This window comes from Puma concolor, chromosome C2 (assembly GCF_028749965.1).
Source record: "Puma concolor isolate L17-30 chromosome C2, mPumCon1.1.hap2, whole genome shotgun sequence".
NCBI lineage: Eukaryota > Metazoa > Chordata > Mammalia > Carnivora > Felidae > Puma > Puma concolor.
Genome location: NC_141675.1, coordinates 51,736,708 through 51,750,835, shown reverse-complemented (window position 1 = coordinate 51,750,835; position 14,128 = coordinate 51,736,708). Strand labels below are relative to the sequence as shown.

Genomic DNA, 14,128 nt, shown 5'->3' with positions numbered 1-14,128 from the left:
GCAATTGCTTACTCTGTACCAGGAACTCTGTTAGAAGCTAGACATATATAGAGAGATAAAATATATTCCTTGTACCCAGAGAAAGCTCACTTTCTTTTTTTAAAAAAACTTTTTAATGTTTCTTTATTTTTGAGAGAGAGAGGGCAGAGGAGGGGCAGAGAGAGAGGGAGACACAGAATCCAAAGCAGGCTCCAGGCTCTGAGCTGTCAGCACAGAGCCCAATGAGGGGCTCGAACTCATGAGCCATGAGATCATGACCTGAGCCGAAGTCGGACGCTTAACCAACTGAGCCACTGAGGCACCCCTAAAAACCTCACTTTCTAATAGGGGAGATAAATATTTAAGTGGCTAAGAGAATAGTGGGAAGGTTATGCTTAATCAAGATGCAGCCAAGGAGTCCGGGGACCATAGAGATAGGGATATCTACTTCTGTATGGAATGAAGAGGAATAGGAAACTGAGATCAGGGAAGGCTTCCCAGAAGAGATGATATTTTGAGCCAAGTCCTAAAAGATGACCAGATTGCACCAGGCAATCTTCTGGGCAGCATGTGAAAGAGCACACACTTTCTAGAAACATAAGCCATTCTGTATTGCTCGGATATGTGTTAGAAGGTAATGTGAGTGAAGTGGTAAGCAGGGACCAGATGATGTTGCGTCTGACCCCTTCCTAAGGAGTTTGAATATTACTCAGTAGGCTAATGAAGAATCATTGTGGAGGTTTGTACATGGCAGGATATTATCAAAATCCATGTTTGAGGAAGCTTACTCTGATTCCAGTGAAGAGAATGTCTCAGAAGAGGCAGACTGAAGTCAAGTCCAGTGAGGGAAGGACAGAAGAGTGTCTCTGGGTATTGGCCATAAGGAAATTATTGAAGATTCTGAAGAGTGAGCTGCCAGTGGTATGGCTGGGGTTGAAAGGAGAGAGTGAATACAATGCATCAAACTGGCCCTTTCAAGAGGTTTGTGGGGAAAAAAATAAAGATCATGCGAGACTGAGGAAGAGGTTTTATTTTATTATCTTGCTATACTTTGAACACAGATGTCTTAGAAGTTAAAAAAATTTTCAAGTATGTACTCTCATTTGATACTCATGACCACCCCCACAAGGCAGATATTATTCCTATTTTACAGAAGAAGAAACAGAGGGTTACAGGTGAGTTAAATGTCTTCCCAAGGTTACACAGTGAGTAGGTGATAGAGGATGGACTCAAACCTTAGCTTCACACTTCAGATCCTATACACTGGAAGGTATTCAATTCTAGAGAAGGGACAGGGCTAATGTGAGACTAGTGTCAACTTTTGTGACTTTTTGGGGGTATCAAATGATGCATACCATTTCTAGTATGAAATAAGGATTCCCAAAATAAAAGAAGGCATCTTGACAAAATAGTGAGCATTTAATCATGAGGGTCCACTTTATGTCCAGCCTGGCACAAAGTCTGGAGGTTCCAAGAGATATAAGACACCATCCCTGCCCTCAAGAGGTCTGTAGACAGGTATGCAAAGAGGTTCTGGTAGAAGTGCATACAACAGACTGTGGAGCATGAGAGATATATTGTCTAACAGCCAGGAAATTACAGAATGTTTTACAGAGAAGGTCAAATTTAAGTTCATACCATATTTATTGAGTAGCTTCATGGGCCGGGCATTTCTCTAGATACTAGATTAAGTCGCACAGGATGAATGAGAGTTTCTCAGACAAGGGTAGAAAGGTTACTCCAAATACAGAAAAGAGCATGTGCAAAGATACACGGGCTTAAGAGTGTGTGACCCAAAGTAAGGAAAAGTAATTGGTTCATTGTGGTTGAAGCAAGTACATCAGGGTAGGGTGGGAGAGTAAGCTGAAATGTTAGGTCAGAGGCAGATTATCAGAGGCTTTGCACACTGTGTCGGGAAGTGAGGCACTCATCCCTTAAGCAGTATGGAGGCTTGGAATGATTTTTATCCAGGGAGTGATCACAGCTCCTAACAGAGTAATTAGCAGATGGTAGGCCCTTTTAAATGTTTCTTCACTGAAGGACTAGGTAAATGAGGAAGTGGCTCAAGATGTGGAGCACTGAATGGGTTTGGCTGGAGCAGCAGGAGAGTGACCAGGATGCTATCGTTGGAGCCCGAACAACAGGCTCTTTCAACTAAAGAGCCTAGACTAAATCATTAATGGAGGACCTAAGAAGTCAGGGCAAATCATTATAGTGAGGAGAGCACAGAATTATGAGGAATCGATTACCAGTAGGAAGGTAGGATGAGGAGAAGAGGGGGAGAGTAGATAAAACCCAGAGATACATAGTTTGAGTGACTGCATACATACGGAAGATGATGTTAATAACCATGAAAAGAGGAGCAGGAGGGGGCCCAAATGGCAGGCTCTTTTAGCCCCCTAAAGCCCACGGAGATATTATGTGGCCAATAGGGCCATCAAAGTCAACAATAGCTATTCATCCAAAGAAGACTAATTGCAAGTGCCCTTTTCTCTCAACACCATAGTTTTGATCTGTTGTTGCCTGGCTCAATATATAAATGCTTGTAAACCAGGGTTTCTAATTTTGGTTCTATTGAAATTTGAGCTAATTAATCCTTGGTTATGGGGCTGTCCTGTGCATTATAGAATAGTTGTCAGCACCCCTGGACTCTGTCCACTAGATGCTGGTAGCAGTCCTCCCCCTAAGTTGTGGCACCAAAAATGTATCCAGACATTGCTAAATGTCCCCTGAGAGGCAAAAATCGCTTCCAGTTGAGAACTACCACTATATACATATTCCATTCAAAACAATAGCATTTTAACAGACTCACGACCTGCCTAGCAACAGCCTAAAGAAAGCGGTATCCAAGAAATCCAAGGCCTGCATCACAAAGGGGTGATTTGTCATTTGTATGCAAGCACAAAGTCACCGTTGGCCAATTTTCATGATGTGGTTTTAGAAATTTGGTTGAGAGCCTCTACAGCAGGTGTTTGGAGGAGCCATTTTGTATTCTGTGCACAGCCAGCCTGCTTATTTCTTCTTCCAGTGATGAGTGACATGTGTATCAGATGTGAAAGCTTAGGCACACATTCTGGCCAGTGTTCTATGTGTTCTCTATTGCTTCTACAAATGCAAAGCTGCACGAGGCCAGTTGGCATCTGTAAGAGTATATATTGAAAAATATTTACATAAAGGAAAAACACGTTACACAATAGTGTTACATTGGGCACTCTAACAAGAAAATTGACCCTTAATAAATAGGCCCAATCTCAGATGCCTAGGTGGCTCAGTGAGTTAAGCATCCAACTTTTGATTTAGGCTCAGGTCATGATCTCACAGTTCATGAGTTCAAGCCCCATGTCAGGCTCTGCTCTGTGTCAGTGTGGAAGCTGCTTGGAATTCTCTCTCCCTCTCTCTCTGCCCCTACCCCACTTGTTCGTTCTCTCTTTCTCTCTCTCTCTCAAAAATAAATAAAACTTAAAATAAATAAATAGGCCCAATCCAATTAGCGATAAACACTTTCCCCATGAAAAGAAGAGTTTAGGAGATATGTACAGAGGAGGAAAATTATAAGGTTTTACTATTAAAATATGAATCTGTATGTATGAGAATGCATTTCTATTTCTCCTCCTTTTGTTATTTTTCTGGGGAAAAAAACACAAAGAGAAAAATTAAATGTGACGAGATCAAAACATCACCACTCACCTCCATCCTCAGTACTTCAGCCTTTCTCAATTCAAAATATTCACTCCGCCAATGTTCAATACTCACTGTCAGTCTTCCACTCGACTGTAATTATTCAGTGGGAACCTCAAAACACTGGTGTGGACAGCCAGCCTTTTGTATCAGCTGCTCATCCTCTCTGGGATGGTTGCTAAGGCTTCTCTCTGAACATCTTTTCCCTGAATAGCCTTCATTGTGACCACTTAGCTTCAGTAATTTTAATCTGTGTCCCCCACAGAAGAAAGGTCTATACTTTTGTCTAAAGTACCCAACAAAGTCTGATCTTTACAATTAAAGGGGAAATGAATAAGTGAAGAGAGTTTGAAAGAAAATTAAAGATGATAAAATTCAAAACAGATGTCATCTAATTCACAAATCTGACACATCGCCCAGCAGGCCAGATTTTAGACTTCAGGCCAAAAATACAAGATTATCAAAAGAAAAACAATTAGCATCCTAGAGAGAATAAAAACCTGAAGTAGACAGGCACCTTCTTTGTGCCAAATCATTCTGAATTAACTGGGTGAGTTTTATTAGATGCACCAGGTAACATACTTGCACTTTTTTTGTTCCTATGTTTTAAAAAGAATGTCTATATCTAAACAATAAACCAATAGGAGCTAAATAACAGGACAGCCAAGCAAAACATTTAGAATTTGAATCTAATTCTGGAGGAGCAGAAAGAGGTAAGAGCAATTGTGGATTAAAAAGGAAGATGTCAAGATAAGGAAAAAGATCTATACCTTTCGAAATTGTGGGAGCCCTAAATCGCCTTCTGGGAAGCCACTAACCATTGAACCATATGCCATCCAGGACCAGGGGAATCTAGGGAAGGAGAGGGTGAGCTTCTGGCAACTGTGTGCTGGCTGAGCATTCAAGTGGTCCTTTGACTAGAAGACATCTTTGCCCCGTGCATGTGATTCCAGAGAGGCTGCTCTAATCAGGCACCATCAGATTTGGGGACGGTTTGTCCCGGGTGGTCTTAGTAGATATTTAGGCTCAGGCCCCAGTTGGTGATAGAAACTTTGAGAGGTGGAAATTGTGAAAAGAAATCAGGGATAGGGGGTCAAATAGGAGAAATGAGAAAAGACAGGGAGAAAGGGTAGCAACGAGAAAAGGCCCAGGGAAAAGCAGAGGACAAGGAGGGAGGGCATCTGAACACAGCCCAAGTCCCAGGGTTAGGTGGGGTGCGTGTGTGTCAGGGGGTTTCCAATTCCCTCAGATCCAGCTTTCAAACCCTAGCCAAAGCCATCAAGTCATGGGGAGGAAAAGTTGCTTATAAGAAAAGTTTTAACACAAAGCATGTGGTTAAAGCTTTCCCAAACATCTCTGGCTTGGTTAAGTGGGTGGTAAGTTCTTTTGTTGTTTTGGTGATAATGGTGGTAGTTGTGGTAAAATTTTGTGTTTATTCTTTGTTTTTAAGAATCAAGCTTGGCGAGGTGGGGGAAAGGAGAATGAAAGGTAAATTATAGTCAAAACTAAATGGGTGGGTGTAAATCTGATTTGGGATAAATGGAAAGAGATGGCACAATGGAGGGAAGGTAAAAAAACAACAGTATGTTGGGGAGAATGAAGGGAAAACAGATTATGTTTATAAGAGAATGACTCCAGGAAATCTGTCCTCCTTGGAGTTGCCCCAGAGTTTTGGTTTATCCTAAATTTCATGCAATAAACATCAAAGAAATGGATTACAGGCAAGAACCAGGGATTTGAGTCAGGCTGTGGCCCTAATGTATAGCCAAGCAACATGGCCTGCAAAGACTGTTTCCAAACTGTGAGACCTTGTATAAGCAAGGTTGCAGAGTTCCCATCTTGATATCCTGGAGGTCACATCAGAACCTACCCCTGATGTAATACACAGTCCCTGAAGGCATTGCCCAAGAAATTGAGAATACGGCTTTTTACTGGGTCCACAGCAGAAATTGCAGAAAGCAGTGGTCCAAGTTCTTTACAACTCAGCAAAGCAGTTATCTGTAGGTCTGATCACACCTTTAACTAGCTCCCACCACATGATAGATTTTGTGCTAAGGATTTTTAACTATGTTTTATTGTTTAATCCTCACAACAAAGTCTTCCAGTATGTATTAGAACGACAGACGCTTCATCTTAAAATATAATGGAGTAAACCTTGTGGGCAGGCGAGAATAAAGGAAAATTCTCTACCCAATACTTACTCCCCTCTAGGTCCATGGCAGTTCTTGGAGTGCAATAGTGCAAATGCCCAGATGTTGGCTCATAGAATTTCCTTTCATTTCTTCCTTTGGTCTAGTCCAGTAGATCTCAAATGTTAGTGTGGACGAGATTTACAGTGCTCACAGTGCTTCAGAGATAATTTGAAAGAATTTTAAAGGAATGTCAAAGGTGACTTTTGCTTACTCCTCCCCAAAGTGATACACCCCCCCCACACCTTTTATCATTATCTTCTAGAACACCCTCCATCCCTCTTTTCCCTTTGAAGGCTTGCCTTCTCTAAGACTCTAATTCAGTACCACTTCCCCATGAGATGTTTCTCACCCACCTCTGCCCACTGTAACCTTCTCTGAACTGCTACAGTTCATCCTGCCTTTCCATTCTTCTGCACCCACAGTCCTGCCCTGAAGTGTTAGGTAGCTTTCTGTGTGCCTCTCTAGTTTTCCCCAAACTTGAGAGAGCTACTTTTCAGAGCCTATTGCTCTATGGAAGGAAAATAGAGTCTTAAAAATGCTTATAAGAGTTCCCACTTTTTTAGGCAAGACATGTTTATACAAAGAGAAATTGATTCTTTGAGAGCAACTCTTGGCTCAGGGAATATACATGAGGAGGTTCAGGACCATAATTAAAAACATGTGATGTTCTGGTCAACATTGCCCCCTGCTTAGGAAAAGCTGAATGTAATTTTGCCCCACCAAGGTAACCAGAGTTTTAAGAAAAAAACAAGTATATATCTTTTCAATCTAGAGAGTTCTATGCTGGTCTCTCATATAAAAAGTGAATTGTAACAGCTGTTTGTGGCAGTAGCTGTGGCTGTTGTTACTCCTCCATGTGCAGGGAAGGAAGGGCTTCAGTTTTTTGCCCCTCTTCTTACCGAGGAGATTAAGCCTGACATGTGGTACCATTTATGTTCCATGTGTTGTTCATTTACTCCACCATTTGTCCTTCCTTAAAGCAGCATTTATGGTGATGTGAAGGTCTGTAAAGGTATTTCAGGAATTCGTTTATCAGCAAGAGATGTAGGTGGGAGACATCATTATCAGCTTTGGAGACAATGAAGCAAGCCCAGGGAGCTTGAGGCCCCAGAGGGGCTGGCTCCGTGAGTGTGGACAAAGAGGGGTGGAGAAGGGAGGCGGGGCGAGGCCCTGCCAAGGAGCATGAGCAACACAATTGCCGCTTTGCGAGGGGATCCAGGCTTTTTGCCCATAACACAGAAGTGTTTAAAAACACAAGACACACCAAAAAGGAAGAGACCTTTTCATCAAGCTCCCATGGCTTGGCTTCCTCTTTCAAAAAAGACAGGAAACACCAAAGCTTTAGCATGGAGAAAAGGAAAAAATGCACTTGTGGAAGAGAAGGTGAGAGGGACTTGACCCTCTATAGCCTCTTGCAGGAGGGGTAACTGTCCCTGGTTCTTTTTTGATATTAATCATAATTGAACTCTGAGGTTGCTATTTGCGTGACATGTCCTGAGTTTTGAACACCTTTTCAGTTTTGGTTAAAGGGGATGCCAAAAGTCATTTTTCAGATCACTATGAAGGGTTGCTCAGTGATTGTATGTCAACTCTGTTCTGGTGTCTTGTTTCCCATAGAATCTTACTCAAAGATATGAAGGTAAAATGATTCTTGCTAGTTACTGCATTATCACCAATGCCATTATATGTATTACTTATCCCTGGGGTAGATTCAGATGCAGCCTGAACCAAACACCTACAGAGAGGCAGGTGGGAAAGCCATGTGAGTGGGTGCAGTCTGGAAGCAGATACTTTGTGCTGGGTTTACTAGTTGACCTTCAGTAAGTTACTGAACTTCTCTGTGCCTAAGCTTCTCCATCTGTAAATGGAGGAAGTAGCAGGATTTGACCCACTGGATTATGTAAGAAGTAATACATGTAGCAGACCTGAACAGTGAGTGGCTCATGCATAGAAAGCCCTCAGTAAATGTTAACTATTGGCATCAGTACTCTCTTCCAGGTGGGCACTATAGTAGGTGCTTTCGTTTAACATGTCCCTTATACCAGAGCTACTAAAAGTGTAGCTCATGAACCAACACCAGTCTGCAAACATTTTTACTAGCCTGTGATGAGGTTATTGCAGAAACTGAAAATAAGAGTTTAGCAATTTGACATTGCTGCAATATCCAAACGGATGATCAGTGGGCTTATACTCAGTTCTTTGTCTTATTCGCTTTATTTCTCTGGTCATTTATTTTTATCATATTTCACAAAAATATTGCTCTCTGACATATGAAAATTAAAAAAGCAAAAAGCTGGTTCTGTTCCACAGGTCATTTGAAAAGCATTGCATTAGATCCTCGATGTAGCTAAACCCAGGCAGAGCTTAGAACTCTCTTCAGTGACTAATATTTTGCTCTCCAAACTTTCCTTTGGGACTTAAAGAAAGACATCTAATAAATGAGAGAGAATGAACACAACACTTCAGCGATGATTGAGATCGACGATTGTGGGATAGCTCAGCCTAAGAAAAATAGTTCTTAATGATGTTCAGCTTTACCATCAGGCAAAAGGTGGACTTTTTATTAGGTTGAAGGCTGTTGGCTAGACTTTGATATAGGTTGGCAGGAATTGAATCACAGGATTTTGTTTTGTGTAGTGTTCTGTCCCCAACTCAGTCATTGGTGTGTTTTGACTGACTTTACCCTCCTCTCCCATTTCTAGGTAGCTATACATTTCTACCTATTAAAAATGGGGTAAGATATCATATTTGGGGTGGAAACTATGATAGGATGTATCAAGAAGGAAAACAACCATTATTTTGTTCTTCCAGTGTCAAAAGCTGGCAAGTGACAGTGTATCAACTTTTTTTCTTCTCCTGTGATTTCATTTTCATGGTAGATAACCTCTCTTTAATCCTTTTACCTGCTCTCATCCCTAGACAGTAATGTTAGCCCAGAAAAAAAGGAGCATGTTGTTTTTACAGTTCTTACCCTTGATTCAAAGCATTCTAATGACATTACTACTCTACATTTTTATATTCCTTTATACTTAACAGAGTGCTTTTGTGACTTGGGCCACATTCAGATGCCAATTCGTTAAGATCCAGCTGTCTTCTGTTAAGGCTGCTATTCATCTGACCTGCCCGTTCTAGTCTCAGGACTCCTGACTAAAGAGTTAAGGCACATCTGAACCACCAGTCAGTGGCAAAACTGACAAGGTACCTTTACCTCGGAATCACAGGGGCTTTGCATTTTTGGCTCATGCTCTTTCCATATCCCATTCTCTCTCATCCTGGCTGAAAGAAAAGTGAGCAAATAAATGCCTGAACATCTGCATTAGAGAAGCCACTTCCTCATATGAGGGCTTTTAACTTTTATTCTAAATATTGGGAACTTTCTGTCTACAATTGCTCAGAATTTATACTTACAGCACAGAGGGTTTTGTTGTTGTTGTTGTTGTTTTGTTTTGTTTTGTTTTTAAACTACTTCTGCATCTCAGTAGCAAGGGCAACTATCCTTTAGGATACTACAGAAGTAAAAGCATCGTATAGTCCCCCTGGCTCTGAGCAGGAGACACTCATCTTCCAAGTTTGGTATCACCTACACAAGCTGCCTTCCTCTGGTGTCACGTGTCCACACTGGGCAGCAGCCACCCAGGGTTTTACCATTTGATTTTTTCATGCCCATTCTGTATGGGCAACACTGTCAAATCCAATGTATAATGCTTTCAGCAATCTGATGATGCTCTGTCACTAATTCCATCTTTATATGACAAGAATGAGACTTAGACTTCTAAAAAGATTTGCCACATCACTAATAAACAGGAGATTGGAGTCGTGAACCTTCCCTGTAAGGCTATGTTCAGTTCATTTCCCCACAACCATCTCCTTTTGAGAACCCTTTAAAAAGTCTTGTGTGAATGAAATAAACCGTGGAATCATTTCATTTTAGGCAAAGTTGTATCATTGGCACGACTGGCTCCCATATAACCAGGCACCTAGTGGACTCTGCTCTTGCCCATTCAGTCAGAGGCCAAATTGGGTACCAAGACCTAGACTTACCACCGTCCTTTCCCTTAGTATTTGAGTGTGACTGTTCCAGAACTGTTACCTATTATAGTCCCAAAACAGATGACAGCACTGTGGTGCTGGGGGATTCTCTGTCATTCTTATGATGACCGATGAGCCAAGAAATTGCTAAAGAGTAAAGAACATAACATCCTAAGAATTTAGGACTCCAATGTGGATTTGATCCATTATGTTCTTCTACTTCTCCTCTAACAGAATTAACTTTGCAGGAGTACATAATCTGGACATGGGATCACAAGCCAAGATTGTCAAACATTAATTAATACTACTTTCCTTTGACTTAAGGATCCAGGAAGTGCAGCTGCCAGTCTCTCCACCTCTGCCAGCTTCATAGTCCCATCTTGAGGTACAGTGAGAGCAGTGAGCTAGCTGCCCAAGGGCTAATTTGTTTCCAAGGGAAATCCAGCTCACACAAGAGGGGGGTAATTAGGCCTCCCCCTGAGCATCCCTAGAGGTACTTTTAAAAACTTTACTTTGGCAACAAGACCAGAAACTGTTCAGACTGGAAATCATCTGAGCCTCTTGTAATATGGCATGTTGAGTTAAAGCCAAGTTAATATCTAGCGGATTATAGAACTCTGACAAAGATTTCTGTAAAGTTACCTCTGGAGTTAAAAGTGACAAATGGAAGAGAAATAACAACCCCCTACATGAGCCCAACCCACTGGCCCCCAGCAAGTAAACACACACAGGACAAATGGCTCCACCAGTGTTGTTTGTATTTGTGATGCATTTCCTTGCTCTCCGAGGAAAGCAGAGTTTATCTCCAGAAAAGCGTTTTGGTTTTGAACAAATTCTCTCCTGTCTTTTTATAGCAAATTAAAAACTAGAAGAAGTGAAGGAGCAGTGAATGTTTATTATAAATTCTAACTTCTACCTACCATTTCCTGACCTTCTAACCTATCGGAACGAACACTGATCCTAACTCCCTGACAGCAAAATCCTATGACAAAACCCAGTTGGATCGATGGCCAGTGACAAAAAGTTCTCTTTGGTCCATCTTCTGGCTTCGGCTGCTTTGGTGACTCTTCATTACCATCCCTGTCCCCTAACTCCTGTGTTATGCAAATCTCCAAATCATAAAAACAAGGAAGATTGTGTATGAGAGAAACTCTTTGTGGTGAGAATTCCACTTATCAGAAATGTTCACCAGCTTCAAATGAAGATATCACTTCTCTGACCCAGACATTTTATTATTTCTTCACTCTTCTTACCTGGCCTTTTGCAAATCCCTCATTTTACTCCTACTCTTGCTCCCTGCTTCTCTACATTTGATATTTAGCAAATGACATTGTCCCACCTCCAACCCCCTATAGGCCAGGGGAAGTGGCCAGTGCCTCATGGACATCTGGTGGAATTCAGGAAGTTTTTGAGGTGCAGAGAGTAGGCTGGCTTTAGAAACCAAGGTGGTCTTAGTTCATTTATTCCACAAACATTTCAGGTACCTGTGTGTGTGTGTCAAGTACTATTTCAGATACAAGAGAACAAAGATGAACAGTACAGGTCCCTGCCCACCAAGCAGTAGGGATTTACCCCAGGATACGGTTGCCAGATTTAACAAATAGGACGCCCAGTTGAATTTCAGATAAAGAACAAATAATTTTTTAGTATAAGTATAATCATTTTAGTATAGTAGAATACACTTTTAGTATGCCCCACTAGAGGTATACCTGTACTTAAAAAAATATTTGTTGCTGCTCTGGAATTCAAATTTGGCTGGGTATCCTGTATTTTATTGGGCAACCCTACCCTAGAGGCACTGGACTTGCCCCTCTTAGGGCCAGTGGATGTCTAGGGGCAACCCATAACTTCTCTCGTGCCCAAAGTCCCCTCTGAGGGATGTGACAAGGCAATCTGAAAATGAAAGAAGGCATGCTCCCAGCTATTAGAGGTCTCACTCACTCAGGCCATGGCTTCATAGCCAACACTTGGTAACTAGAGACAGGGGCAGAGAAAGGGAGCTGAGAGTCTTCTCCTAAAGTCTGAACAGTAGTTCCCTCCAGGATGTGGAATATTGGTCTGCCTGTGTCTAGACCACTATACTTTCTCTATATATTAACACAAGAAAGACAGGGCAGATGAAGTTTCTAAAGGAATAGTAATAATAATTATTGTTATTAATAATAATAATAAATTAATAATGACAGTAATACTAATAATAAAATCTAACATCTATTGAGCAGTGTATTCTCTGTCAGGAGCAGTGCTTCACACCAATTCTGTTGTTTCATCTTTGCAACAACACTTGAGTAAAGTACAGTTGTTTTTCCTATTGTATAGGGAAATTGATATAAAGAGTACAAAAACTAAAATAAAGATCTCTGCAAGTATTATTTTAAAAAGTCAGAAACTGATCTAGTAAAATTATCTAGGGAGATTTACTATAATCATATGAAGTTTGAAGTTTTTTTGAAAGAAAATGCTATTGCTTAACTCTTATTATAACCCAGAGCTTTATGTAGAAAGAAAACAAAAACCCTAGTGAATTTGTCGGAAACTCCCTTTAACAAGTCATATGTTTTAAGATTTAAAAATTTGCATAATGTTCAATATCTGATGTATGCATATTGGGTATACTTCATGCCTTAAAGTTTTGTAAGTTTTAATAAGCCAAGCTATAGAAATTTCTGAAATAAAGTACAAATATAAAGGTATCTTTCACTTATGAAATGTGATTAGAATCCAAGGAATCAGAGAAATACTTTAGTTTGGTGACTATACATGGACTATCATGGATAGAAAATAAATACTTGCTCCTCAAATTTCTCATTTTGAGACGGTCATTGATTATTTTATTTATTTATTTAAATGTTTAATTCTATTCTAGTTAACATACAGTGTTATGTTAGTTTCAGATATACAATATATTGATTCAACAATTCCATACATGACCCCATTCTCATCATGACAAGTACACTCCTTAATCCCCATCACCTATTTCACCCATACCCTACCCACCTCCCCTCTGTTAACCCTCAGTTTGTTCTCTGTAATTAATTGATTCTCTATATATGATTGGTTTCTCTCTCCCTCTCTCATTTTTTCCCCTTTGCTTGTTTTTGTTTATTTGTTTCTTACATTCCACATATGAGTGAAATCATATGGTATTTGTCTTACTCTGACTATTATATTTCACTTTGCATTATACTCTCTAATCAATCCACGTTGCTAAAAATGGCAAGACTTCATTATTTTATATGGCTGAATAATATTCCCGTGTGTGTGTGTGTGTGTGTGTGTGTGTGTGTGTGTGTACCACCTTTTTATCTACTCATCTATCAATGGACACTTGGGCTGCTTCCATATTTTGGCTATTATAAATAATGCTGCAATAAACATAGGGGTGCATATATCTTTTTGAGTTCATGTTTTTGTATTCTTTGGGTAAATATACAATAGTGGAATTACTGAATCATAAGGTAGTTCTATTTTTAATTATTTAAGGAACTTCCAAATTGTTTTCCACAGTGGCTACATTCCCACCAACAGTGCAAGAGGGTTCCTTTTCCACCATATCTTCACCAACACTTGTTTCTTATCTTATTGATTTTAGCCATACTGACAGGTGTGAGATGATATCTCATTGTGGTTTTGATTTGTATTTCCCTAATAATGATGTTGAGTATCTTCATATGTCTGTTGACCATCTGGCTGTCTTCTTTGGAGAAATGTCTATTCATGTTCTGCCCATTTTTAATTGGATTATTTGGTGTTGAGTTCTATAAGTCCTTTATATATTTATCAGATATGTCATTTGGGAATATCTTCTCTCTCATTTGGTAGCTTGCCTTTTAGTTTTGTTGATTATTTCTTTGGCTATCAGAGGCTTTTTATTTTGATGTAGTTCTAATAGTTAATTTTTGCTTTTGATCCTCTTGCCTTAGGAGACATATTTAGAAAAATGTTGCTATAGCCAATGTCAGAGACATTATTGCCTGTGTTTTCTTCTAGGATTGTTATGGCTTTCAGGTCTCACATTTAAATCTTTTTTTTATTTTTTTTTTAATTTTTTTTTTCAACGTTTATTTATTTTTGGGACAGAGAGAGACAGAGCATGAACGGGCGAGGGGCAGAGAGAGAGGGAGACACAGAATCGGAAACAGGCTCCAGGCTCTGAGCCATCAGCCCAGAGCCCAACGCGGGGCTCGAACTCACGGACCGCGAGATCGTGACCTGGCTGAAGTCGGATGCTTAACCGACTGCGCCACCCA

The 14,128-nt window shown here is 40.4% G+C and overlaps 1 protein-coding gene across 10 annotated transcripts in view; it reads left to right on the top strand.

Annotated features, from left to right (window-relative positions):
- The window catches only part of VEPH1 (ventricular zone expressed PH domain containing 1), a 327,919-nt gene that overhangs the window by 184,429 nt on the left and 129,362 nt on the right, over positions 1–14,128 (top strand). The window lies entirely within an intron of this gene.